General features: G+C 43.6%; 23 non-coding genes and 1 pseudogene across 23 annotated transcripts; all 24 read left to right on the top strand.

The window, feature by feature from the left end:
* The first annotated feature begins 37 nt into the window (after positions 1-37).
* LOC136721569 (5S ribosomal RNA) lies at positions 38-156 on the top strand. Its single transcript, XR_010806091.1, has one exon. It is a non-coding gene; the product is annotated as a 5S ribosomal RNA (ribosomal RNA).
* A 1,066-nt stretch (positions 157-1,222) lies between these two features.
* Positions 1,223-1,341, top strand: LOC136721568 (5S ribosomal RNA). Its single transcript, XR_010806090.1, has one exon. It is a non-coding gene; the product is annotated as a 5S ribosomal RNA (ribosomal RNA).
* Positions 1,342-2,399: 1,058 nt separating this feature from the next.
* LOC136721566 (5S ribosomal RNA) lies at positions 2,400-2,518 on the top strand. The gene has a single exon (XR_010806089.1). It is a non-coding gene; the product is annotated as a 5S ribosomal RNA (ribosomal RNA).
* Positions 2,519-3,573: 1,055 nt separating this feature from the next.
* LOC136721426 (5S ribosomal RNA) lies at positions 3,574-3,692 on the top strand. Its single transcript, XR_010805977.1, has one exon. It is a non-coding gene; the product is annotated as a 5S ribosomal RNA (ribosomal RNA).
* Positions 3,693-4,747: 1,055 nt separating this feature from the next.
* Positions 4,748-4,867, top strand: LOC136721476 (5S ribosomal RNA). Its single transcript, XR_010806023.1, has one exon. It is a non-coding gene; the product is annotated as a 5S ribosomal RNA (ribosomal RNA).
* Positions 4,868-5,923: 1,056 nt separating this feature from the next.
* On the top strand, positions 5,924-6,042 carry LOC136721427 (5S ribosomal RNA). The gene has a single exon (XR_010805978.1). It is a non-coding gene; the product is annotated as a 5S ribosomal RNA (ribosomal RNA).
* Positions 6,043-7,108: 1,066 nt separating this feature from the next.
* On the top strand, positions 7,109-7,227 carry LOC136721564 (5S ribosomal RNA). The gene has a single exon (XR_010806087.1). It is a non-coding gene; the product is annotated as a 5S ribosomal RNA (ribosomal RNA).
* A 1,056-nt stretch (positions 7,228-8,283) lies between these two features.
* On the top strand, positions 8,284-8,402 carry LOC136721563 (5S ribosomal RNA). The gene has a single exon (XR_010806086.1). It is a non-coding gene; the product is annotated as a 5S ribosomal RNA (ribosomal RNA).
* A 1,055-nt stretch (positions 8,403-9,457) lies between these two features.
* LOC136721562 (5S ribosomal RNA) lies at positions 9,458-9,576 on the top strand. The gene has a single exon (XR_010806085.1). It is a non-coding gene; the product is annotated as a 5S ribosomal RNA (ribosomal RNA).
* A 1,066-nt stretch (positions 9,577-10,642) lies between these two features.
* Positions 10,643-10,751, top strand: LOC136721531 (uncharacterized; annotated as a pseudogene).
* A 1,066-nt stretch (positions 10,752-11,817) lies between these two features.
* On the top strand, positions 11,818-11,935 carry LOC136721507 (5S ribosomal RNA). Its single transcript, XR_010806051.1, has one exon. It is a non-coding gene; the product is annotated as a 5S ribosomal RNA (ribosomal RNA).
* A 1,054-nt stretch (positions 11,936-12,989) lies between these two features.
* Positions 12,990-13,108, top strand: LOC136721561 (5S ribosomal RNA). The gene has a single exon (XR_010806084.1). It is a non-coding gene; the product is annotated as a 5S ribosomal RNA (ribosomal RNA).
* Positions 13,109-14,174: 1,066 nt separating this feature from the next.
* On the top strand, positions 14,175-14,293 carry LOC136721560 (5S ribosomal RNA). Its single transcript, XR_010806083.1, has one exon. It is a non-coding gene; the product is annotated as a 5S ribosomal RNA (ribosomal RNA).
* Positions 14,294-15,359: 1,066 nt separating this feature from the next.
* LOC136721411 (5S ribosomal RNA) lies at positions 15,360-15,478 on the top strand. Its single transcript, XR_010805965.1, has one exon. It is a non-coding gene; the product is annotated as a 5S ribosomal RNA (ribosomal RNA).
* Positions 15,479-16,536: 1,058 nt separating this feature from the next.
* On the top strand, positions 16,537-16,655 carry LOC136721559 (5S ribosomal RNA). The gene has a single exon (XR_010806082.1). It is a non-coding gene; the product is annotated as a 5S ribosomal RNA (ribosomal RNA).
* A 1,066-nt stretch (positions 16,656-17,721) lies between these two features.
* LOC136721582 (5S ribosomal RNA) lies at positions 17,722-17,840 on the top strand. The gene has a single exon (XR_010806103.1). It is a non-coding gene; the product is annotated as a 5S ribosomal RNA (ribosomal RNA).
* A 1,066-nt stretch (positions 17,841-18,906) lies between these two features.
* Positions 18,907-19,025, top strand: LOC136721414 (5S ribosomal RNA). The gene has a single exon (XR_010805967.1). It is a non-coding gene; the product is annotated as a 5S ribosomal RNA (ribosomal RNA).
* A 1,066-nt stretch (positions 19,026-20,091) lies between these two features.
* On the top strand, positions 20,092-20,210 carry LOC136721581 (5S ribosomal RNA). The gene has a single exon (XR_010806102.1). It is a non-coding gene; the product is annotated as a 5S ribosomal RNA (ribosomal RNA).
* Positions 20,211-21,276: 1,066 nt separating this feature from the next.
* LOC136721470 (5S ribosomal RNA) lies at positions 21,277-21,395 on the top strand. The gene has a single exon (XR_010806017.1). It is a non-coding gene; the product is annotated as a 5S ribosomal RNA (ribosomal RNA).
* Positions 21,396-22,453: 1,058 nt separating this feature from the next.
* LOC136721418 (5S ribosomal RNA) lies at positions 22,454-22,572 on the top strand. The gene has a single exon (XR_010805971.1). It is a non-coding gene; the product is annotated as a 5S ribosomal RNA (ribosomal RNA).
* A 1,066-nt stretch (positions 22,573-23,638) lies between these two features.
* LOC136721469 (5S ribosomal RNA) lies at positions 23,639-23,757 on the top strand. Its single transcript, XR_010806016.1, has one exon. It is a non-coding gene; the product is annotated as a 5S ribosomal RNA (ribosomal RNA).
* Positions 23,758-24,815: 1,058 nt separating this feature from the next.
* LOC136721416 (5S ribosomal RNA) lies at positions 24,816-24,934 on the top strand. The gene has a single exon (XR_010805969.1). It is a non-coding gene; the product is annotated as a 5S ribosomal RNA (ribosomal RNA).
* Positions 24,935-25,989: 1,055 nt separating this feature from the next.
* LOC136721453 (5S ribosomal RNA) lies at positions 25,990-26,108 on the top strand. Its single transcript, XR_010806002.1, has one exon. It is a non-coding gene; the product is annotated as a 5S ribosomal RNA (ribosomal RNA).
* A 1,066-nt stretch (positions 26,109-27,174) lies between these two features.
* On the top strand, positions 27,175-27,293 carry LOC136721444 (5S ribosomal RNA). The gene has a single exon (XR_010805994.1). It is a non-coding gene; the product is annotated as a 5S ribosomal RNA (ribosomal RNA).
* Positions 27,294-27,500: the final 207 nt, after the last annotated feature.

The raw sequence follows: 27,500 nt of genomic DNA, 5'->3' as shown, positions 1-27,500 counted from the left end.
CTTCCCTTTAAGTAGAGCGTCAGGGACAGCCTCCCTGGCTTACGGCCATACTAGCCTGAATACGCCCGATCTCGTCCGATCTCGGAAGCTAAGCAGGCTCGGGCCTGGTCAGTACTTGGATGGGAGACCGCCTGGGAATACCAGGTGCTGTAAGCTTTTGCATCTTTTACACACCAGAGGGCGACAAATCACGAGTTTTAACTTTGGATACACGCAATTTCATCATTATTTCAGATTTGACTTCCCCAAATACACAGGCATACAATAGATCTTGTTCTCCAACGTAAACGGTCCCTAGTAACTAGGGTACATTCATAAATAAATTGAGCATCATGGCTAGAAGTGACTAAATGTTGCCTAATCTTTCTCATCGAGAAATGACACAATTACAGCAACACAAAAAGGAACTCCACCGGACAAAGTTCAGTGCTCACAAGGAGCCTCATTCAACACACACGGTTCCATTCCCATTCATGCAAAGCACGAAAGTGTAAAACTTGGGAACATACTTGAGAGCAAAGATCACATTCAATCTCATTCAAGGCACGGATGTGAATGCAACGGGATGAAATTACTGAAATGATGCCTGCCCTCGAACTGTGATGATGGACTACCCGACTCGCCAATAATATTGGGTTCTGGTGTATTGAAATACAGGAGCTGCTGGATTTGTGTGTTTTCTTACCCCCTCACCATAGTTTGTCAAATGTTTAAACAACTGAACTTATATTCAAGGTTTGTTTCTCTTCATATGTTTTACTGGTTTACATTTGTCTCAGCAACCTGTTGAATGATTCTTCTGCTTTCAAAACAAAATGACAACAGGATGAATGCACACACTTGAAAATACAATACATGCAATGTTATGCATCATAGTGATGCAACCTCCTTTCAGTTTCATACTGCATGTCAATTGAAATCCTTACTGAAATGCACACCTTCTCAAGATTGCGCTTGACTGGCGTGTCAGGCACTCAATTACAGCTGTTTTATCAAGAGAATGTGTTCGTTTTGTAATATATAGTTCCGGTCTGGTGTGGCACCCCAGCTAACGCACAACGTTGCCACAATGTTGCCACAACGTGGCGTGTTATCAGGGACTGTCTGCGGCGCGCTGGTGTGTCCCGGGCTTTAGAGTAGAGAGACAGTTCAACTGTAAGTATGAACGGCAGAAACGGATATTGCCTTCCCTTTAAGTAGAGCGTCAGGGACAGCCTCCCTGGCTTACGGCCATACTAGCCTGAATACGCCCGATCTCGTCCGATCTCGGAAGCTAAGCAGGCTCGGGCCTGGTCAGTACTTGGATGGGAGACCGCCTGGGAATACCAGGTGCTGTAAGCTTTTGCATCTTTTACACACCAGAGGGCGACAAATCACGAGTTTTAACTTTGGATACACGCAATTTCATCATTATTTCAGATTTGACTTCCCCAAATACACAGGCATACAATAGATCTTGTTCTCCAACGTAAACGGTCCCTAGTAACTAGGGTACATTCATAAATAAATTGAGCATCATGGCTAGAAGTGACTAAATGTTGCCTAATCTTTCTCATCGAGAAATGACACAATTACAGCAACACAAAAAGGAACTCCACCGGACAAAGTTCAGTGCTCACAAGGAGCCTCATTCAACACACACGGTTCCATTCCCATTCATGCAAAGCACGAAAGTGTAAAACTTGGGAACATACTTGAGAGCAAAGATCACATTCAATCTCATTCAAGGCACGGATGTGAATGCAACGGGATGAAATTACTGAAATGATGCCTGCCCTCGAACTGTGATGATGGACTACCCGACTCGCCAATAATATTGGGTTCTGGTGTATTGAAATACAGGAGCTGCTGGATTTGTGTGTTTTCTTACCCCCTCACCATAGTTTGTCAAATGTTTAAACAACTGAACTTATATTCAAGGTTTGTTTCTCTTCATATGTTTTACTGGTTTACATTTGTCTCAGCAACCTCAGCAAAAATGATTCTTCTACTTTCAAAACAAAATGACAACAGGATGAATGCACACACTTGAAAATACAATACATGCAATGTTATGCATCATAGTGATGCAACCTCCTTTCAGTTTCATACTGCATGTCAATTGAAATCCTTACTGAAATGCACACCTTCTCAAGATTGCGCTTGACTGGCGTGTCAGGCACTCAATTACAGCTGTTTTATCAAGACAATGTGTTCGTTTTGTAATATATAGTTCCGGTCTGGTGTGGCACCCCAGCTAACGCACAACGTTGCCACAACGTTTCGTGTTAGCAGGGACTGTCTGCGGCGCGCTGGTGTGTCCCGGACTTTAGAGTAGAGAGACAGTTCAACTGCAAGTATGAGCGGCAGAAACGGATATTGCCTTCCCTTTAAGTAGAGCGTCAGGGACAGGCTCCCTGGCTTACGGCCATACTAGCCTGAATACGCCCGATCTCGTCCGATCTCGGAAGCTAAGCAGGCTCGGGCCTGGTCAGTACTTGGATGGGAGACCGCCTGGGAATACCAGGTGCTGTAAGCTTTTGCATCTTTTACACACCAGAGGGCGACAAATCACGAGTTTTAACTTTGGATACTCGCAATTTCATCATTATTTCAGATTTGACTTCCCCAAATACACAGGCATACAATAGATCTTGTTCTCCAACGTAAACGGTCCCTAGTAACTAGGGTACATTCGTAAATAAATTGAGCATCATGGCTAGAAGTGACTAAATGTTGCCTAATCTTTCTCATCGAGAAATTACACAATTACAGCAACACAAAAAGGAACTCCACCGGACAAAGTTCAGTGCTCACAAGGAGCCTCATTCAACACACACGGTTCCATTCCCATTCATGCAAAGCACGAAAGTGTAAAACTTGGGAACATACTTGAGAGCAAAGATCACATTCAATCTCATTCAAGGCACGGATGTGAATGCAACGGGATGAAATTACTGAAATGATGCCTGCCCTCGAACTGTGATGATGGACTACCCGACTCGCCAATAATATTGGGTTCTGGTGTATTGAAATACAGGAGCTGCTGGATTTGTGTGTTTTCTTACCCCCTCACCATAGTTTGTCAAATGTTTAAACAACTGAACTTATATTCAAGGTTTGTTTCTCTTCATATGTTTTACTGGTTTACATTTGTCTCAGCAACCTGTTGAATGATTCTTCTGCTTTCAAAACAAAATGACAACAGGATGAATGCACACACTTGAAAATACAATACATGCAATGTTATGCATCATAGTGATGCAACCTCCTTTCAGTTTCATACTGCATGTCAATTGAAATCCTTACTGAAATGCACACCTTCTCAAGATTGCGCTTGACTGGCGTGTCAGGCACTCAATTACAGCTGTTTTATCAAGACAATGTGTTCGTTTTGTAATATATAGTTCCGGTCTGGTGTGGCACCCCAGCTAACGCACAACGTTGCCACAACGTTTCGTGTTAGCAGGGACTGTCTGCGGCGCGCTGGTGTGTCCCGGACTTTAGAGTAGAGAGACAGTTCAACTGCAAGTATGAGCGGCAGAAACGGATATTGCCTTCTCTTTAAGTAGAGCGTCAGGGACAGCCTCCCTGGCTTAGGGCCATACTAGCCTGAATACGCCCGATCTCGTCCGATCTCGGAAGCTAAGCAGGCTCGGGCCTGGTCAGTACTTGGATGGGAGACCACCTGGGAAAACCAGGTGCTGTAAGCTTTTGCATCTTTTACACACCAGAGGGCGACAAATCACGAGTTTTAACTTTGGATACACGCAATTTCATCATTATTTCAGATTTGACTTCCCCAAATACACAGGCATACAATAGATCTTGTTCTCCAACGTAAACGGTCCCTAGTAACTAGGGTACATTCGTAAATAAATTGAGCATCATGGCTAGAAGTGACTAAATGTTGCCTAATCTTTCTCATCGAGAAATGACACAATTACAGCAACACAAAAAGGAACTCCACCGGACAGAGTTCAGTGCTCACAAGGAGCCTCATTCAACACACACGGTTCCATTCCCATTCATGCAAAGCACGAAAGTGTAAAACTTGGGAACATACTTGAGAGCAAAGATCACATTCAATCTCATTCAAGGCACGGATGTGAATGCAACGGGATGAAATTACTGAAATGATGCCTGCCCTCGAACTGTGATGATGGACTACCCGACTCGCCAATAATATTGGGTTCTGGTGTATTGAAATACAGGAGCTGCTGGATTTGTGTGTTTTCTTACCCCCTCACCATAGTTTGTCAAATGTTTAAACAACTGAACTTATATTCAAGGTTTATTTCTCTTCATATGTTTTACTGGTTTACATTTGTCTCAGCAATCTGTTGAATGATTCTTCTGCTTTCAAAACAAAATGACAACAGGATGAATGCACACACTTGAAAATACAATACATGCAATGTTATGCATCATAGTGATGCAACCTCCTTTCAGTTTCATACTGCATGTCAATTGATATCCTTACTGAAATGCACACCTTCTCAAGATTGCGCTTGACTGGCGTGTCAGGCACTCAATTACAGCTGTTTTATCAAGACAATGTGTTCGTTTTGTAAAATATAGTTCCGGTCTGGTGTGGCACCCCAGCTAACGCACAACGTTGCCACAACGTGGCATATTAGCAGGGACTGTCTGCGGCGCGCTGGTGTGTCCCGGGCTTTAGAGTAGAGAGACAGTTCAACTGTAAGTATGAACGGCAGAAACGGATATTGCCATCCCTTTAAGTAGAGCGTCAGGGACAGCCTCCCTGGCTTACGGCCATACTAGCCTGAATACGCCCGATCTCGTCCGATCTCGGAAGCTAAGCAGGCTCGGGCCTGGTCAGTACTTGGATGGGAGACCGCCTGGGGAATACCAGGTGCTGTAAGCTTTTGCATCTTTTACACACCAGAGCGCGACAAATCACGAGTTTTAACTTTGGATACACGCAATTTCATCATTATTTCAGATTTGACTTCCCCAAATACACAGGCATACAATAGATCTTGTTCTCCAACGTAAACGGTCCCTAGTAACTAGGGTACATTCGTAAATAAATTGAGCATCATGGCTAGAAGTGACTAAATGTTGCCTAATCTTTCTCATCGAGAAATGACACAATTACAGCAACACAAAAAGGAACTCCACCGGACAAAGATCAGTGCTCACAAGGAGCCTCATTCAACACACACGGTTCAATCCCCATTCATGCAAAGCACGAAAATGTAAAACTTGGGAACATACTTGAGAGCAAAGATCACATTCAATCTCATTCAAGGCACGGATGTGAATGCAACGGGATGAAATTACTGAAATGATGCCTGCCCTCGAACTGTGATGATGGACTACCCGACTCGCCAATAATATTGGGTTCTGGTGTATTGAAATACAGGAGCTGCTGGATTTGTGTGTTTTCTTACCCCCTCACCATAGTTTGTCAAATGTTTAAACAACTGAACTTATATTCAAGGTTTGTTTCTCTTCATATGTTTTACTGGTTTACATTTGTCTCAGCAACCTGTTGAATGATTCTTCTGCTTTCAAAACAAAATGACAACAGGATGAATGCACACACTTGAAAATACAATACATGCAATGTTATGCATCATAGTGATGCAACCTCCTTTCAGTTTCATACTGCACGTCAATTGAAATCCTTATTGAAATGCACACCTTCTCAAGATTGCGCTTGACTGGCGTGTCAGGCACTCAATTACAGCTGTTTTATCAAGACAAATGTGTTCGTTTTGTAAAATATAGTTCCGGTCTGGTGTGGCACCCCAGCTAACGCACAACGTTGCCACAACGTGGCATATTAGCAGGGACTGTCTGCGGCGCGCTGGTGTGTCCCGGGCTTTAGAGTAGAGAGACAGTTCAACTGTAAGTATGAACGGCAGAAACGGATATTGCCATCCCTTTAAATAGAGCGTCAGGGACAGGCTCCCTGGCTCACGGCCATACTAGCCTGAATACGCCCGATCTCGTCCGATCTCGGAAGCTAAGCAGGCTCGGGCCTGGTCAGTACTTGGATGGGAGACCGCCTGGGAATACCAGGTGCTGTAAGCTTTTGCATCTTTTACACACCAGAGCGCGACAAATCACGAGTTTTAACTTTGGATACACGCAATTTCATCATTATTTCAGATTTGACTTCCCCAAATACACAGGCAAACAATAGATCTTGTTCTCCAACGTAAACGGTCCCTAGTAACTAGGGTACATTCGTAAATAAATTGAGCATCATGGCTAGAAGTGACTAAATGTTGCCTAATCTTTCTCATCGAGAAATGACACAATTACAGCAACACAAAAAGGAACTCCACCGGACAAAGATCAGTGCTCACAAGGAGCCTCATTCAACACACACGGTTCCATTCCCATTCATGCAAAGCACGAAAGTGTAAAACTTGGGAACATACTTGAGAGCAAAGATCACATTCAATCTCATTCAAGGCACGGATGTGAATGCAACGGGATGAAATTACTGAAAAGATGCCTGCCCTCGAACTGTGATGATGGACTACCCGACTCGCCAATAATATTGGGTTCTGGTGTATTGAAATACAGGAGCTGCTGGATTTGTGTGTTTTCTTACCCCCTCACCATAGTTTGTCAAATGTTTAAACAACTGAACTTATATTCAAGGTTTGTTTCTCTTCATATGTTTTACTGGTTTACATTTGTCTCAGCAACCTGTTGAATGATTCTTCTGCTTTCAAAACAAAATGACAACAGGATGAATGCACACACTTGAAAATACAATACATGCAATGTTATGCATCATAGTGATGCAACCTCCTTTCAGTTTCATACTGTATGTCAATTGAAATCCTTATTGAAATGCACACCTTCTCAAGATTGAGCTTGACTGGCGTGTCAGGCACTCAATTACAGCTGTATTATCAAGACAATGTGTTCGTTTTGTAATATATAGTTCCGGTCTGGTGTGGCACCCCAGCTAACGCACAACGTTGCCACAATGTTGCCACAACGTGGCGTGTTAGCAGGGACTGTCTGCGGCGCGCTGGTGTGTCCCGGGCTTTAGAGTAGAGAGACAGTTCAACTGTAAGTATGAACGGCAGAAACGGATATTGCCTTCCCTTTAAGTAGAGCGTCAGGGACAGCCTCCCTGGCTTACGGCCATACTAGCCTGAATACGCCCGATCTCGTCCGATCTCGGAAGCTAAGCAGGCTCGGGCCTGGTCAGTACTTGGATGGGAGACCGCCTGGGAATACCAGGTGCTGTAAGCTTTTGCATCTTTTACACACCAGAGCGCGACAAATCACGAGTTTTAACTTTGGATACACGCAATTTCATCATTATTTCAGATTTGACTTCCCCAAATACACAGGCATACAATAGATCTTGTTCTCCAACGTAAACGGTCCCTAGTAAATAGGGTACATTCGTAAATAAATTGAGCATCATGGCTAGAAGTGACTAAATGTTGCCTAATCTTTCTCATCGAGAAATGACACAATTACAGCAACACAAAAAGGAACTCCACCGGACAAAGATCAGTGCTCACAAGGAGCCTCATTCAACACACACGGTTCCATTCCCATTCATGCAAAGCACGAAAGTGTAAAACTTGGGAACATACTTGAGAGCAAAGATCACATTCAATCTCATTCAAGGCACGGATGTGAATGCAACGGGATGAAATTACTGAAATGATGCCTGCCCTCGAACTGTGATGATGGACTACCCGACTCGCCAATAATATTGGGTTCTGGTGTATTGAAATACAGGAGCTGCTGGATTTGTGTGTTTTCTTACCCCCTCACCATAGTTTGTCAAATGTTTAAACAACTGAACTTATATTCAAGGTTTGTTTCTCTTCATATGTTTTACTGGTTTACATTTGTCTCAGCAACCTGTTGAATGATTCTTCTGCTTTCAAAACAAAATGACAACAGGATGAATGCACACACTTGAAAATACAATACATGCAATGTTATGCATCATAGTGATGCAACCTCCTTTCAGTTTCATACTGCATGTCAATTGAAATCCTTACTGAAATGCACACCTTCTCAAGATTGCGCTTGACTGGCGTGTCAGGCACTCAATTACAGCTGTTTTATCAAGACAAATGTGTTCGTTTTGTAAAATATAGTTCCGGTCTGGTGTGGCACCCCAGCTAACGCACAACGTTGCCACAACGTTTCGTGTTAGCAGGGACTGTCTGCGGCGCGCTGGTGTGTCCCGGGCTTTAGAGTAGAGAGACAGTTCAACTGTAAGTATGAACGGCAGAAACGGATATTGCCTTCCCTTTAAGTAGAGCGTCAGGGACAGCCTCCCTGGCTTACGGCCATACTAGCCTGAATACGCCCGATCTCGTCCGATCTCGGAAGCTAAGCAGGCTCGGGCCTGGTCAGTACTTGGATGGGAGACCGCCTGGGAATACCAGGTGCTGTAAGCTTTTGCATCTTTTACACACCAGAGCGCGACAAATCACGAGTTTTAACTTTGGATACACGCAATTTCATCATTATTTCAGATTTGACTTCCCCAAATACACAGGCATACAATAGATCTTGTTCTCCAACGTAAACGGTCCCTAGTAACTAGGGTACATTCGTAAATAAATTGAGCATCATGGCTAGAAGTGACTAAATGTTGCCTAATCTTTCTCATCGAGAAATGACACAATTACAGCAACACAAAAAGGAACTCCACCGGACAAAGATCAGTGCTCACAAGGAGCCTCATTCAACACACACGGTTCCATTCCCATTCATGCAAAGCACGAAAGTGTAAAACTTGGGAACATACTTGAGAGCAAAGATCACATTCAATCTCATTCAAGGCACGGATGTGAATGCAACGGGATGAAATTACTGAAATGATGCCTGCCCTCGAACTGTGATGATGGACTACCCGACTCGCCAATAATATTGGGTTCTGGTGTATTGAAATACAGGAGCTGCTGGATTTGTGTGTTTTCTTACCCCCTCACCATAGTTTGTCAAATGTTTAAACAACTGAACTTATATTCAAGGTTTGTTTCTCTTCATATGTTTTACTGGTTTACATTTGTCTCAGCAACCTGTTGAATGATTCTTCTGCTTTCAAAACAAAATGACAACAGGATGAATGCACACACTTGAAAATACAATACATGCAATGTTATTTATCATAGTGATGCAACCTCCTTTCAGTTTCATACTGCATGTCAATTGAAATCCTTACTGAAATGCACACCTTCTCAAGATTGCGCTTGACTGGCGTGTCAGGCACTCAATTACAGCTGTATTATCAAGACAATATGTTCGTTTTGTAATATATAGTTCCGGTCTGGTGTGGCACCCCAGCTAACGCACAACGTTGCCACAACGTTTCGTGTTAGCAGGGACTGTCTGCGGCGCGCTGGTGTGTCCCGGACTTTAGAGTAGAGAGAGAGTTCAACTGCAAGTATGAGCGGCAGAAACGGATATTGCCTTCCCTTTAAGTAGAGCGTCAGGGACAGCCTCCCTGGCTTACGGCCATACTAGCCTGAATACGCCCGATCTCGTCCGATCTCGGAAGCTAAGCAGGCTCGGGCCTGGTCAGTACTTGGATGGGAGACCGCCTGGGAATACCAGGTGCTGTAAGCTTTTGCATCTTTTACACACCAGAGGGCGACAAATCACGAGTTTTAACTTTGGATACACGCAATTTCATCATTATTTCAGATTTGACTTCCCCAAATACACAGGCATACAATAGATCTTGTTCTCCAACGTAAACGGTCCCTAGTAACTAGGGTACATTCGTAAATAAATTGAGCATCATGGCTAGAAGTGACTAAATGTTGCCTAATCTTTCTCATCGAGAAATGACACAATTACAGCAACACAAAAAGGAACTCCACCGGACAAAGTTCAGTGCTCACAAGGAGCCTCATTCAACACACACGGTTCCATTCCCATTCATGCAAAGCACGAAAGTGTAAAACTTGGGAACATACTTGAGAGCAAAGATCACATTCAATCTCATTCAAGGCACGGATGTGAATGCAACGGGATGAAATTACTGAAATGATGCCTGCCCTCGAACTGTGATGATGGACTACCCGACTCGCCAATAATATTGGGTTCTGGTGTATTGAAATACAGGAGCTGCTGGATTTGTGTGTTTTCTTACCCCCTCACCATAGTTTGTCAAATGTTTAAACAACTGAACTTATATTCAAGGTTTGTTTCTCTTCATATGTTTTACTGGTTTACATTTGTCTCAGCAACCTGTTGAATGATTCTTCTGCTTTCAAAACAAAATGACAACAGGATGAATGCACACACTTGAAAATACAATACATGCAATGTTATGCATCATAGTGATGCAACCTCCTTTCAGTTTCATACTGCATGTCAATAGAAATCCTTACTGAAATGCACACCTTCTCAAGATTGCGCTTGACTGGCGTGTCAGGCACTCAATTACAGCTGTTTTATCAAGAGAATGTGTTCGTTTTGTAATATATAGTTCCGGTCTGGTGTGGCACCCCAGCTAACGCACAACGTTGCCACAATGTTGCCACAACGTGGCGTGTTAGCAGGGACTGTCTGCGGCGCGCTGGTGTGTCCCGGGCTTTAGAGTAGAGAGACAGTTCAACTGTAAGTATGAGCGGCAGAAACGGATATTGCCTTCCCTTTAAGTAGAGCGTCAGGGACAGCCTCCCTGGCTTACGGCCATACTAGCCTGAATACGCCCGATCTCGGAAGCTAAGCAGGCTCGGGCCTGGTCAGTACTTGGATGGGAGACCGCCTGGGAATACCAGGTGCTGTAAGCTTTTGCATCTTTTACACACCAGAGGGCGACAAATCACGAGTTTTAACTTTGGATACACGCAATTTCATCATTATTTCAGATTTGACTTCCCCAAATACACAGGCATACAATAGATCTTGTTCTCCAACGTAAACGGTCCCTAGTAACTAGGGTACATTCGTAAATAAATTGAGCATCATGGCTAGAAGTGACTAAATGTTGCCTAATCTTTCTCATCGAGAAATGACACAATTACAGCAACACAAAAAGGAACTCCACCGGACAAAGTTCAGTGCTCACAAGGAGCCTCATTCAACACACACGGTTCCATTCCCATTCATGCAAAGCACGAAAGTGTAAAACTTGGGAACATACTTGAGAGCAAAGATCACATTCAATCTCATTCAAGGCACGGATGTGAATGCAACGGGATGAAATTACTGAAATGATGCCTGCCCTCGAACTGTGATGATGGACTACCCGACTCGCCAATAATATTGGGTTCTGGTGTATTGAAATACAGGAGCTGCTGGATTTGTGTGTTTTCTTACCCCCTCACCATAGTTTGTCAAATGTTTAAACAACTGAACTTATATTCAAGGTTTGTTTCTCTTCATATGTTTTACTGGTTTACATTTGTCTCAGCAACCTGTTGAATGATTCTTCTGCTTTCAAAACAAAATGACAACAGGATGAATGCACACACTTGAAAATACAATACATGCAATGTTATGCATCATAGTGATGCAACCTCCTTTCAGTTTCATACTGCATGTCAATAGAAATCCTTACTGAAATGCACACCTTCTCAAGATTGCGCTTGACTGGCGTGTCAGGCACTCAATTACAGCTGTTTTATCAAGAGAATGTGTTCGTTTTGTAATATATAGTTCCGGTCTGGTGTGGCACCCCAGCTAACGCACAACGTTGCCACAATGTTGCCACAACGTGGCGTGTTAGCAGGGACTGTCTGCGGCGCGCTGGTGTGTCCCGGGCTTTAGAGTAGAGAGACAGTTCAACTGTAAGTATGAACGGCAGAAACGGATATTGCCTTCCCTTTAAGTAGAGCGTCAGGGACAGCCTCCCTGGCTTACGGCCACACTAGCCTGAATACGCCCGATCTCGTCCGATCTCGGAAGCTAAGCAGGCTCGGCCTGGTCAGTACTTGGATGGGAGACCGCCTGGGAATACCAGGTGCTGTAAGCTTTTGCATCTTTTACACACCAGAGGGCGACAAATCACGAGTTTTAACTTTGGATACACGCAATTTCATCATTATTTCAGATTTGACTTCCCCAAATACACAGGCATACAATAGATCTTGTTCTCCAACGTAAACGGTCCCTAGTAACTAGGGTACATTCGTAAATAAATTGAGCATCATGGCTAGAAGTGACTAAATGTTGCCTAATCTTTCTCATCGAGAAATGACACAATTACAGCAACACAAAAAGGAACTCCACCGGACAAAGTTCAGTGCTCACAAGGAGCTTCATTCAACACACACGGTTCCATTCCCATTCATGCAAAGCACGAAAGTGTAAAACTTGGGAACATACTTGAGAGCAAAGATCACATTCAATCTCATTCAAGGCACGGATGTGAATGCAACGGGATGAAATTACTGAAATGATGCCTGCCCTCGAACTGTGATGATGGACTACCCGACTCGCCAATAATATTGGGTTCTGGTGTATTGAAATACAGGAGCTGCTGGATTTGTGTGTTTTCTTACCCCCTCACCATAGTTTGTCAAATGTTTAAACAACTGAACTTATATTCAAGGTTTGTTTCTCTTCATATGTTTTACTGGTTTACATTTGTCTCAGCAACCTGTTGAATGATTCTTCTGCTTTCAAAAAAAAAAGAAACAGGATGAATGCACACACTTGAAAATACAATACATGCAATGTTATGCATCATAGTGATGCAACCTCCTTTCAGTTTCATACTGCATGTCAATTGAAATCCTTACTGAAATGCACACCTTCTCAAGATTGCGCTTGACTGGCGTGTCAGGCACTCAATTACAGCTGTTTTATCAAGACAATGTGTTCGTTTTGTAATATATAGTTCCGGTCTGGTGTGGCACCCCAGCTAACGCACAACGTTGCCACAACGTTTCGTGTTAGCAGGGACTGTCTGCGGCGCGCTGGTGTGTCCCGGACTTTAGAGTAGAGAGACAGTTCAATTGCAAGTATGAGCGGAAGAAACGGATATTGCCTTCCCTTTAAGTAGAGCGTCAGGGACAGCCTCCCTGGCTTACGGCCATACTAGCCTGAATACGCCCGATCTCGTCCGATCTCGGAAGCTAAGCAGGCTCGGGCCTGGTCAGTACTTGGATGGGAGACCGCCTGGGAATACCAGGTGCTGTAAGCTTTTGCATCTTTTACACACCAGAGGGCGACAAATCACGAGTTTTAACTTTGGATACACGCAATTTCATCATTATTTCAGATTTTACTTCCCCAAATACACAGGCATAGAATAGATCTTGTTCTCCAACGTAAACGGTCCCTAGTAACTAGTGTACATTCGTAAATAAATTGAGCATCATGGCTAGAAGTGACTAAATGTTGCCTAATCTTTCTCATCGAGAAATGACACAATTACAGCAACACAAAAAGGAACTCCACCGGACAAAGTTCAGTGCTCACAAGGAGCCTCATTCAACACACACGGTTCCATTCCCATTCATGCAAAGCACGAAAGTGTAAAACTTGGGAACATACTTGAGAGCAAAGATCACATTCAATCTCATTCAAGGCACGGATGTGAATGCAACGGGATGAAATTACTGAAATGATGCCTGCCCTCGAACTGTGATGATGGACTACCCGACTCGCCAATAATATTGGGTTCTGGTGTATTGAAATACAGGAGCTGCTGGATTTGTGTGTTTTCTTACCCCCTCACCATAGTTTGTCAAATGTTTAAACAACTGAACTTATATTCAAGGTTTGTTTCTCTTCATATGTTTTACTGGTTTACATTTGTCTCAGCAACCTGTTGAATGATTCTTCTGCTTTCAAAACAAAATGACAACAGGATGAATGCACACACTTGAAAATACAATACATGCAATGTTATGCATCATAGTGATGCAACCTCCTTTCAGTTTCATACTGCATGTCAATTGAAATCCTTACTGAAATGCACACCTTCTCAAGATTGCGCTTGACTGGCGTGTCAGGCACTCAATTACAGCTGTTTTATCAAGACAATGTGTTTTTTTTGTAAAATATAGTTCCGGTCTGGTGTGGCACCCCAGCTAACGCACAACGTTGCCACAATGTTGCCACAACGTGGCATGTTAGCAGGGACTGTCTGCGGCGCGCTGCTGTGTCCCGGGCTTTAGAGTAGAGAGACAGTTCAACTGTAAGTATGAACGGCAGAAACGGATATTGCCTTCCCTTTAAGTACAGCATCAGGGACAGCCTCCCTGGCTTACGGCCATACTAGCCTGAATACGCCCGATCTCGTCCGATCTCGGAAGCTAAGCAGGCTCGGGCCTGGTCAGTACTTGGATGGGAGACCGCCTGGGAATACCAGGTGCTGTAAGCTTTTGCATCTTTTACACACCAAAGGGCGACAAATCACAAGTTTTAACTTTGGATACACGCAATTTCATCATTATTTCAGATTTGACTTCCCCAAATACACAGGCATACAATAGATCTTGTTCTCCAACGTAAACGGTCCCTAGTAACTAGTGTACATTCGTAAATAAATTGAGCATCATGGCTAGAAGTGACTAAATGTTGCCTAATCTTTCTCATCGAGAAATGACACAATATCAGCAACACAAAAAGGAACTCCACCGGACAAAGTTCAGTGCTCACAAGGAGCCTCATTCAACACACACGGTTCCATTCCCATTCATGCAAAGCACGAAAGTGTAAAACTTGGGAACATACTTGAGAGCAAAGATCACATTCAATCTCATTCAAGGCACGGATGTGAATGCAACGGGATGAAATTACTGAAATGATGCCTGCCCTCGAACTGTGATGATGGACTACCCGACTCGCCAATAATATTGGGTTCTGGTGTATTGAAATACAGGAGCTGCTGGATTTGTGTGTTTTCTTACCCCCTCACCATAGTTTGTCAAATGTTTAAACAACTGAACTTATATTCAAGGTTTGTTTCTCTTCATATGTTTTACTGGTTTACATTTGTCTCAGCAACCTGTTGAATGATTCTTCTGCTTTCAAAACAAAATGACAACAGGATGAATGCACACACTTGAAAATACAATACATGCAATGTTATGCATCATAGTGATGCAACCTCCTTTCAGTTTCATACTGCATGTCAATTGAAATCCTTACTGAAATGCACACCTTCTCAAGATTGCGCTTGACTGGCGTGTCAGGCACTCAATTACAGCTGTTTTATCAAGACAATGTGTTCGTTTTGTAATATATAGTTCCGGTCTGGTGTGGCACCCCAGCTAACGCACAACGTTGCCACAATGTTGCCACAACGTGGCGTGTTAGCAGGGACTGTCTGCGGCGCGCTGGTGTGTCCCGGACTTTAGAGTAGAGAGACAGTTCAACTGCAAGTATGAGCGGCAGAAACGGATATTGCCTTCCCTTTAAGTAGAGCGTCAGGGACAGCCTCCCTGGCTTACGGCCATACTAGCCTGAATACGCCCGATCTCGTCCGATCTCGGAAGTCAAGCAGGCTTGGGCCTGGTCAGTACTTGGATGGGAGACCGCCTTGGAATACCAGGTGCTGTAAGCTTTTGCATCTTTTACACACCAGAGGGCGACAAATCACGAGTTTTAACTTTGGATACACGCAATTTCATCAATATTTCAGATTTTACTTCCCCAAATACACAGGCATACAATAGATCTTGTTCTCCAACGTAAACGGTCCCTAGTAACTAGGGTACATTCGTAAATAAATTGAGCATCATGGCTAGAAGTGACTAAATGTTGCCTAATCTTTCTCATCGAGAAATGACACAATTACAGCAACACAAAAAGGAACTCCACCGGACAAAGTTCAGTGCTCACAAGGAGCCTCATTCAACACACACGGTTCCATTCCCATTCATGCAAAGCACGAAAGTGTAAAACTTGGGAACATACTTGAGAGCAAAGATCACATTCAATCTCATTCAAGGCACGGATGTGAATGCAACGGGATGAAATTACTGAAATGATGCCTGCCCTCGAACTGTGATGATGGACTACCCGACTCGCCAATAATATTGGGTTCTGGTGTATTGAAATACAGGAGCTGCTGGATTTGTGTGTTTTCTTACCCCCTCACCATAGTTTGTCAAATGTTTAAACAACTGAACTTATATTCAAGGTTTGTTTCTCTTCATATGTTTTACTGGTTTACATTTGTCTCAGCAACCTCAGCAAGAATGATTCTTCTGCTTTCAAAACAAAATGACAACAGGATGAATGCACACACTTGAAAATACAATACATGCAATGTTATGCATCATAGTGATGCAACCTCCTTTCAGTTTCATACTGCATGTCAATTGAAATCCTTACTGAAATGCACACCTTCTCAAGATTGCGCTTGACTGGCGTGTCAGGCACTCAATTACAGCTGTATTATCAAGACAATGTGTTCGTTTTGTAATATATAGTTCCGGTCTGGTGTGGCACCCCAGCTAACGCACAACGTTGCCACAACGTTTCGTGTTAGCAGGGACTGTCTGCGGCGCGCTGGTGTGTCCCGGACTTTAGAGTAGAGAGACAGTTCAACTGCAAGTATGAGCGGCAGAAACGGATATTGCCTTCCCTTTAAGTAGAGCGTCAGGGACACCCTCCCTGGCTTACGGCCATACTAGCCTGAATACGCCCGATCTCGTCCGATCTCGGAAGCTAAGCAGGCTCGGGCCTGGTCAGTACTTGGATGGGAGACCGCCTGGGAATACCAGGTGCTGTAAGCTTTTGCATCTTTTACACACCAGAGGGCGACAAATCACGAGTTTTAACTTTGGATACACGCAATTTCATCATTATTTCACATTTGACTTCCCCAAATACACAGGCATACAATAGATCTTGTTCTCCAACGTAAACGGTCCCTAGTAACTAGGGTACATTCGTAAATAAATTGAGCATCATGGCTAGAAGTGACTAAATGTTGCCTAATCTTTCTCATCGAGAAATGACACAATTACAGCAACACAAAAAGGAACTCCACCGGACAAAGTTCAGTGCTCACAAGGAGCCTCATTCAACACACACGGTTCCATTCCCATTCATGCAAAGCACGAAAGTGTAAAACTTGGGAACATACTTGAGAGCAAAGATCACATTCAATCTCATTCAAGGCACGGATGTGAATGCAACGGGATGAAATTACTGAAATGATGCCTGCCCTCGAACTGTGATGATGGACTACCCGACTCGCCAATAATATTGGGTTCTGGTGTATTGAAATACAGGAGCTGCTGGATTTGTGTGTTTTCTTACCCCCTCACCATAGTTTGTCAAATGTTTAAACAACTGAACTTATATTCAAGGTTTGTTTCTCTTCATATGTTTTACTGGTTTACATTTGTCTCAGCAACCTGTTGAATGATTCTTCTGCTTTCAAAACAAAATGACAACAGGATGAATGCACACACTTGAAAATACAATACATGCAATGTTATGCATCATAGTGATGCAACCTCCTTTCAGTTTCATACTGCATGTCAATTGAAATCCTTACTGAAATGCACACCTTCTCAAGATTGCGCTTGACTGGCGTGTCAGGCACTCAATTACAGCTGTTTTATCAAGACAATGTGTTCGTTTTGTAATATATAGTTCCGGTCTGGTGTGGCACCCCAGCTAACGCACAACGTTGCCACAATGTTGCCACAACGTGGCGTGTTAGCAGGGACTGTCTGCGGCGCGCTGGTGTGTCCCGGGCTTTAGAGTAGAGAGACAGTTCAACTGTAAGTATGAACGGCAGAAACGGATATTGCCTTCCCTTTAAGTAGCGCGTCAGGGACAGCCTCCCTGGCTTACGGCCATACTAGCCTGAATACGCCCGATCTCGTCCGATCTCGGAAGCTAAGCAGGCTCGGGCCTGGTCAGTACTTGGATGGGAGACCCCCTGGGAATACCAGGTGCTGTAAGCTTTTGCATCTTTTACACACCAAAGGGCGACAAATCACGAGTTTTAACTTTGGATACACGCAATTTCATCATTATTTCAGATTTGACTTCCCCAAATACACAGGCATACAATAGATCCTGTTCTCCAACGTAAACGGTCCCTAGTAACTAGTGTACATTCGTAAATAAATTGAGCATCATGGCTAGAAGTGACTAAATGTTGCCTAATCTTTCTCATCGAGAAATGACACAATTACACCAACACAAAAAGGAACTCCACCGGACAAAGTTCAGTGCTCACAAGGAGCCTCATTCAACACACACGGTTCCATTCCCATTCATGCAAAGCACGAAAGTGTAAAACTTGGGAAAATACTTGAGAGCAAAGATCACATTCAATCTCATTCAAGGCACGGATGTAAATGCAACGGGATGAAATTACTGAAATGATGCCTGCCCTCGAACTGTGATGATGGACTACCCGACTCGCCAATAATATTGGGTTCTGGTGTATTGAAATACAGGAGCTGCTGGATTTGTGTGTTTTCTTACCCCCTCACCATAGTTTGTCAAATGTTTAAACAACTGAACTTATATTCAAGGTTTGTTTCTCTTCATATGTTTTACTGGTTTACATTTGTCTCAGCAACCTGTTGAATGATTCTTCTGCTTTCAAAACAAAATGACAACAGGATGAATGCACACACTTGAAAATACAATACATGCAATGTTATGCATCATAGTGATGCAACCTCCTTTCAGTTTCATACTGCATGTCAATTGAAATCCTTACTGAAATGCACACCTTCTCAAGATTGCGCTTGACTGGCGTGTCAGGCACTCAATTACAGCTGTTTTATCAAGACAATGTGTTCGTTTTGTAATATATAGTTCCGGTCTGGTGTGGCACCCCAGCTAACGCACAACGTTGCCACAATGTTGCCACAACGTGGCTTGTTAGCAGGGACTGTCTGCGGCGCGCTGGTGTGTCCCGGGCTTTAGAGTAGAGAGACAGTTCAACTGTAAGTATGAACGGCAGAAACGGATATTGCCTTCCCTTTAAGTAGCGCGTCAGGGACAGCCTCCCTGGCTTACGGCCTTACTAGCCTGAATACGCCCGATCTCGTCCGATCTCGGAAGCTAAGCAGGCTCGGGCCTGGTCAGTACTTGGATGGGAGACCCCCTGGGAATACCAGGTGCTGTAAGCTTTTGCATCTTTTACACACCAAAGGGCGACAAATCACGAGTTTTAACTTTGGATACACGCAATTTCATCATTATTTCAGATTTGACTTCCCCAAATACACAGGCATACAATAGATCTTGTTCTCCAACGTAAACGGTCCCTAGTAACTAGTGTACATTCGTAAATAAATTGAGCATCATGGCTAGAAGTGACTAAATGTTGCCTAATCTTTCTCATCGAGAAATGACACAATTACACCAACACAAAAAGGAACTCCACCGGACAAAGTTCAGTGCTCACAAGGAGCCTCATTCAACACACACGGTTCCATTCCCATTCATGCAAAGCACGAAAGTGTAAAACTTGGGAAAATACTTGAGAGCAAAGATCACATTCAATCTCATTCAAGGCACGGATGTGAATGCAACGGGATGAAATTACTGAAATGATGCCTGCCCTCGAACTGTGATGATGGACTACCCGACTCGCCAATAATATTGGGTTCTGGTGTATTGAAATACAGGAGCTGCTGGATTTGTGTGTTTTCTTACCCCCTCACCATAGTTTGTCAAATGTTTAAACAACTGAACTTATATTCAAGGTTTGTTTCTCTTCATATGTTTTACTGGTTTACATTTGTCTCAGCAACCTGTTGAATGATTCTTCTGCTTTCAAAACAAAATGACAACAGGATGAATGCACACACTTGAAAATACAATACATGCAATGTTATGCATCATAGTGATGCAACCTCCTTTCAGTTTCATACTGCATGTCAATTGAAATCCTTACTGAAATGCACACCTTCTCAAGATTGCGCTTGACTGGCGTGTCAGGCACTCAATTACAGCTGTTTTATCAAGACAATGTGTTCGTTTTGTAATATATAGTTCCGGTCTGGTGTGGCACCCCAGCTAACGCACAACGTTGCCACAATGTTGCCACAACGTGGCGTGTTAGCAGGGACTGTCTGCGGCGCGCTGGTGTGTCCCGGGCTTTAGAGTAGAGAGACAGTTCAACTGTAAGTATGAACGGCAGAAACGGATATTGCCTTCCCTTTAAGTAGCGCGTCAGGGACAGCCTCCCTGGCTTACGGCCATACTAGCCTGAATACGCCCGATCTCGTCCGATCTCGGAAGCTAAGCAGGCTCGGGCCTGGTCAGTACTTGGATGGGAGACCCCCTGGGAATACCAGGTGCTGTAAGCTTTTGCATCTTTTACACACCAAAGGGCGACAAATCACGAGTTTTAACTTTGGATACACGCAATTTCATCATTATTTCAGATTTGACTTCCCCAAATACACAGGCATACAATAGATCTTGTTCTCCAACGTAAACGGTCCCTAGTAACTAGTGTACATTCGTAAATAAATTGAGCATCATGGCTAGAAGTGACTAAATGTTGCCTAATCTTTCTCATCGAGAAATGACACAATTACACCAACACAAAAAGGAACTTCACCGGACAAAGTTCAGTGCTCACAAGGAGCCTCATTCAACACACACGGTTCCATTCCCATTCATGCAAAGCACGAAAGTGTAAAACTTGGGAAAATACTTGAGAGCAAAGATCACATTCAATCTCATTCAAGGCACGGATGTGAATGCAACGGGATGAAATTACTGAAATGATGCCTGCCCTCGAACTGTGATGATGGACTACCCGACTCGCCAATAATATTGGGTTCTGGTGTATTGAAATACAGGAGCTGCTGGATTTGTGTGTTTTCTTACCCCCTCACCATAGTTTGTCAAATGTTTAAACAACTGAACTTATATTCAAGGTTTGTTTCTCTTCATATGTTTTACTGGTTTACATTTGTCTCAGCAACCTGTTGAATGATTCTTCTGCTTTCAAAACAAAATGACAACAGGATGAATGTACACACTTGAAAATACAATACATGCAATGTTATGCATCATAGTGATGCAACCTCATTTCAGTTTCATACTGCATGTCAATTGAAATCCTTACTGAAATGCACACCTTCTCAAGATTGCGCTTGACTGGCGTGTCAGGCACTCAATTACAGCTGTATTATCAAGACAATGTGTTCGTTTTGTAAAATATAGTTCCGGTCTGGTGTGTCACCCCAGCTAACGCACAACGTTGCCACAATGTTGCCACAACGTGGCGTGTTAGCAGGGACTGTCTGCGGCGCGCTGGTGTGTCCCGGGCTTTAGAGTAGAGAGACAGTTCAACTGTAAGTATGAACGGCAGATACGGATATTGCCTTCCCTTTAAGTAGAGCGTCAGGGACAGCCTCCCTGGCTTACGGCCATACTATCCTGAATACGCCCGATCTCGTCAGATCTCGGAAGCTAAGCAGGCTCGGGCCTGGTCAGTACTTGGATGGGAGACCGCCTGGGAATACCAGGTGCTGTAAGCTTTTGCATCTTTTACACTCCAGAGGGCGACAAATCACGAGTTTTAACTTTGGATACACGCAATTTCATCATTATTTCAGATTTGACTTCCCCAAATACACAGGCATACAATAGATCTTGTTCTCCTACGTAAACGGTCCCTAGTAACTAGGGTACATTCGTAAATAAATTGAGCATCATGGCTAGAAGTGACTAAATGTTGCCTAATCTTTCTCATCGAGAAATGACACAATTACAGCAACACAAAAAGGAACTCCACCGGACAAAGTTCAGTGCTCACAAGGAGCCTCATTCAACACACACGGTTCCATTCCCATTCATGCAAAGCACGAAAGTGTAAAACTTGGGAACATACTTGAGAACAAAGATCACATTCAATCTCATTCAAGGCACGGATGTGAATGCAACGGGATGAAATTACTGAAATGATGCCTGCCCTCGAACTGTGATGATGGACTACCCGACTCGCCAATAATATTGGGTTCTGGTGTATTGAAATACAGGAGCTGCTGGATTTGTGTGTTTTCTTACCCCCTCACCATAGTTTGTCAAATGTTTAAACAACTGAACTTATATTCAAGGTTTGTTTCTCTTCATATGTTTTACTGGTTTACATTTGTCTCAGCAACCTCAGCAAAAATGATTCTTCTGCTTTCAAAACAAAATGACAACAGGATGAATGCACACACTTGAAAATACAATACATGCAATGTTATGCATCATAGTGATGCAACCTCCTTTCAGTTTCATACTGCATGTCAATTGAAATCCTTATTGAAATGCACACCTTCTCAAGATTGCGCTTGACTGGCGTGTCAGGCACTCAATTACAGCTGTATTATCAAGACAATGTGTTCGTTTTGTAAAATATAGTTCCGGTCTGGTGTGGCACCCCAGCTAACGCACAACGTTGCCACAACGTTTCGTGTTAGCAGGGACTGTCTGCGGCGCGCTGGTGTGTCCCGGACTTTAGAGTAGAGAGACAGTTCAACTGCAAGTATGAGCGGCAGAAACGGATATTGCCTTCCCTTTAAGTAGAGCGTCAGGGACAGCCTCCCTGGCTTACGGCCATACTAGCCTGAATACGCCCGATCTCGTCCGATCTCGGAAGCTAAGCAGGCTCGGGCCTGGTCAGTACTTGGATGGGAGACTGCCTGGGAATACCAGGTGCTGTAAGCTTTTGCATCTTTTACACACCAGAGGGCGACAAATCACGAGTTTTAACTTTGGATACACGCAATTTCATCATTATTTCAGATTTGACTTCCCCAAATACACAGGCATACAATAGATCTTGTTCTCCAACGTAAACGGTCCCTAGTAACTAGTGTACATTCGTAAATAAATTGAGCATCATGGCTAGAAGTGACTAAATGTTGCCTAATCTTTCTCATCGAGAAATGACACAATTACACCAACACAAAAAGGAACTCCACCGGACAAAGTTCAGTGCTCACAAGGAGCCTCATTCAACACACACGGTTCCATTCCCATTCATGCAAAGCACGAAAGTGTAAAACTTGGGAAAATACTTGAGAGCAAAGATCACATTCAATCTCATTCAAGGCACGGATGTGAATGCAACGGGATGAAATTACTGAAATGATGCCTGCCCTCGAACTGTGATGATGGACTACCCGACTCGCCAATAATATTGGGTTCTGGTGTATTGAAATACAGGAGCTGCTGGATTTGTGTGTTTTCTTACCCCCTCACCATAGTTTGTCAAATGTTTAAACAACTGAACTTATATTCAAGGTTTGTTTCTCTTCATATGTTTTACTGGTTTACATTTGTCTCAGCAACCTGTTGAATGATTCTTCTGCTTTCAAAACAAAATGACAACAGGATGAATGTACACACTTGAAAATACAATACATGCAATGTTATGCATCATAGTGATGCAACCTCATTTCAGTTTCATACTGCATGTCAATTGAAATCCTTACTGAAATGCACACCTTCTCAAGATTGCGCTTGACTGGCGTGTCAGGCACTCAATTACAGCTGTATTATCAAGACAATGTGTTCGTTTTGTAAAATATAGTTCCGGTCTGGTGTGGCACCCCAGCTAACGCACAACGTTGCCACAATGTTGCCACAACGTGGCGTGTTAGCAGGGACTGTCTGCGGCGCGCTGGTGTGTCCCGGGCTTTAGAGTAGAGAGACAGTTCAACTGTAAGTATGAACGGCAGAAACGGATATTGCCTTCCCTTTAAGTAGAGCGTCAGGGACAGCCTCCCTGGCTTACGGCCATACTATCCTGAATACGCCCGATCTCGTCAGATCTCGGAAGCTAAGCAGGCTCGGGCCTGGTCAGTACTTGGATGGGAGACCGCCTGGGAATACCAGGTGCTGTAAGCTTTTGCATCTTTTACACTCCAGAGGGCGACAAATCACGAGTTTTAACTTTGGATACACGCAATTTCATCATTATTTCAGATTTGACTTCCCCAAATACACAGGCATACAATAGATCTTGTTCTCCTACGTAAACGGTCCCTAGTAACTAGGGTACATTCGTAAATAAATTGAGCATCATGGCTAGAAGTGACTAAATGTTGCCTAATCTTTCTCATCGAGAAATGACACAATTACAGCAACACAAAAAGGAACTCCACCGGACAAAGTTCAGTGCTCACAAGGAGCCTCATTCAACACACACGGTTCCATTCCCATTCATGCAAAGCACGAAAGTGTAAAACTTGGGAACATACTTGAGAACAAAGATCACATTCAATCTCATTCAAGGCACGGATGTGAATGCAACGGGATGAAATTACTGAAATGATGCCTGCCCTCGAACTGTGATGATGGACTACCCGACTCGCCAATAATATTGGGTTCTGGTGTATTGAAATACAGGAGCTGCTGGATTTGTGTGTTTTCTTACCCCCTCACCATAGTTTGTCAAATGTTTAAACAACTGAACTTATATTCAAGGTTTGTTTCTCTTCATATGTTTTACTGGTTTACATTTGTCTCAGCAACCTCAGCAAAAATGATTCTTCTGCTTTCAAAACAAAATGACAACAGGATGAATGCACACACTTGAAAATACAATACATGCAATGTTATGCATCATAGTGATGCAACCTCCTTTCAGTTTCATACTGCATGTCAATTGAAATCCTTATTGAAATGCACACCTTCTCAAGATTGCGCTTGACTGGCGTGTCAGGCACTCAATTACAGCTGTATTATCAAGACAATGTGTTCGTTTTGTAAAATATAGTTCCGGTCTGGTGTGGCACCCCAGCTAACGCACAACGTTGCCACAACGTTTCGTGTTAGCAGGGACTGTCTGCGGCGCGCTGGTGTGTCCCGGACTTTAGAGTAGAGAGACAGTTCAACTGCAAGTATGAGCGGCAGAAACGGATATTGCCTTCCCTTTAAGTAGAGCGTCAGGGACAGCCTCCCTGGCTTACGGCCATACTAGCCTGAATACGCCCGATCTCGTCCGATCTCGGAAGCTAAGCAGGCTCGGGCCTGGTCAGTACTTGGATGGGAGACTGCCTGGGAATACCAGGTGCTGTAAGCTTTTGCATCTTTTACACACCAGAGGGCGACAAATCACGAGTTTTAACTTTGGATACACGCAATTTCATCATTATTTCAGATTTGACTTCCCCAAATACACAGGCATACAATAGATCTTGTTCTCCAACGTAAACGGTCCCTAGTAACTAGGGTACATTCGTAAATAAATTGAGCATCATGGCTAGAAGTGACTAAATGTTGCCTAATCTTTCTCATCGAGAAATGACACAATTACAGCAACACAAAAAGGAACTCCACCGGACAAAGTTCAGTGCTCACAAGGAGCCTCATTCAACACACACGGTTCCATTCCCATTCATGCAAAGCACGAAAGTGTAAAACTTGGGAACATACTTGAGAGCAAAGATCACATTCAATCTCATTCAAGGCACGGATGTGAATGCAACGGGATGAAATTACTGAAATGATGCCTGCCCTTGAACTGTGATGATGGACTACCCGACTCGCCAATAATATTGGGTTCTGGTGTATTGAAATACAGGAGCTGCTGGATTTGTGTGTTTTCTTACCCCCTCACCATAGTTTGTCAAATGTTTAAACAACTGAACTTATATTCAAGGTTTGTTTCTCTTCATATGTTTTACTGGTTTACATTTGTCTCAGCAACCTGTTGAATGATTCTTCTGCTTTCAAAACAAAATGACAACAGGATGAATGCACACACTTGAAAATACAATACATGCAATGTTATGCATCATAGTGATGCAACCTCCTTTCAGTTTCATACTGCATGTCAATTGAAATCCTTACTGAAATGCACACCTTCTCAAGATTGCGCTTGACTGGCGTGTCAGGCACTCAATTACAGCTGTTTTATCAAGACAATGTGTTCGTTTTGTAATATATAGTTCCGGTCTGGTGTGGCACCCCAGCTAACGCACAACGTTGCCACAACGTTTCGTGTTAGCAGGGACTGTCTGCGGCGCGCTGGTGTGTCCCGGACTTTAGAGTAGAGAGACAGTTCAACTGCAAGTATGAGCGGCAGAAACGGATATTGCCTTCCCTTTAAGTAGAGCGTCAGGGAGAGCCTCCCTGGCTTACGGCCATACTAGCCTGAATACGCCCGATCTCGTCCGATCTCGGAAGCCAAGCAGGCTCGGGCCTGGTCAGTACTTGGATGGGAGACCGCCTGGGAATAACAGGTGCTGTAAGCTTTTGCATCTTTTACACACCAGAGGGCGACAAATCACGAGTTTTAACTTTGGATACACGCAATTTCATCATTATTTCAGATTTGACTTCCCCAAATACACAGGCATACAATAGATCTTGTTCTCCAACGTAAACGGTCCCTAGTAACTAGGGTACATTCGTAAATAAATTGAGCATCATGGCTAGAAGTGACTAAATGTTGCCTAATCTTTCTCATCGAGAAATGACACAATTACAGCAACACAAAAAGGAACTCCACCGGACAAAGTTCAGTGCTCACAAGGAGCCTCATTCAACACACACGGTTCCATTCCCATTCATGCAAAGCACGAAAGTGTAAAACTTGGGAACATACTTGAGAGCAAAGATCACATTCAATCTCATTCAAGGCACGGATGTGAATGCAACGGGATGAAATTACTGAAATGATGCCTGCCCTCGAACTGTGATGATGGACTACCCGACTCGCCAATAATATTGGGTTCTGGTGTATTGAAATACAGGAGCTGCTGGATTTGTGTGTTTTCTTACCCCCTCACCATAGTTTGTCAAATGTTTAAACAACTGAACTTATATTCAAGGTTTGTTTCTCTTCATATGTTTTACTGGTTTACATTTGTCTCAGCAACCTGTTGAATGATTCTTCTGCTTTCAAAACAAAATGACAACAGGATGAATGCACACACTTGAAAACACAATACATGCAATGTTATGCATCATAGTGATGCAACCTCCTTTCAGTTTCATACTGCATGTCAATTGAAATCCTTACTGAAATGCACACCTTCTCAAGATTGCGCTTGACTGGCGTGTCAGGCACTCAATTACAGCTGTTTTATCAAGAGAATGTGTTCGTTTTGTAATATATAGTTCCGGTCTGGTGTGGCACCCCAGCTAACGCACAACGTTGCCACAATGTTGCCACAACGTGGCGTGTTAGCAGGGACTGTCTGCGGTGCGCTGGTGTGTCCCGGGCTTTAGAGTAGAGAGACAGTTCAACTGTAAGTATGAACGGCAGAAACGGATATTGCCTTCCCTTTAAGTAGAGCGTCAGGGACAGCCTTCCTGGCTTACGGCCATACTAGCCTGAATACGCCCGATCTCGTCCGATCTCGGAAGCTAAGCAGGCTCGGGCCTGGTCAGTACTTGCATGGGAGACCGCCTGGGAATACCAGGTGCTGTAGGCTTTGGCATCTTTTACACACCAGAGGGCGACAAATCACGAGTTTTAACTTTGGATACACGCAATTTCATCATTATTTCAGATTTGACTTCCCCAAATACACAGGCATACAATAGATCTTGTTCTCCAACGTAAACGGTCCCTAGTAACTAGGGTACATTCGTAAATAAATTGAGCATCATGGCTAGAAGTGACTAAATGTTGCCTAATC

The sequence above is a fragment of the Amia ocellicauda genome, unplaced genomic scaffold, assembly GCF_036373705.1.
Source record: "Amia ocellicauda isolate fAmiCal2 unplaced genomic scaffold, fAmiCal2.hap1 HAP1_SCAFFOLD_116, whole genome shotgun sequence".
Lineage (NCBI taxonomy): Eukaryota > Metazoa > Chordata > Actinopteri > Amiiformes > Amiidae > Amia > Amia ocellicauda.
This window is presented reverse-complemented; position numbering and strand designations above follow the sequence as displayed.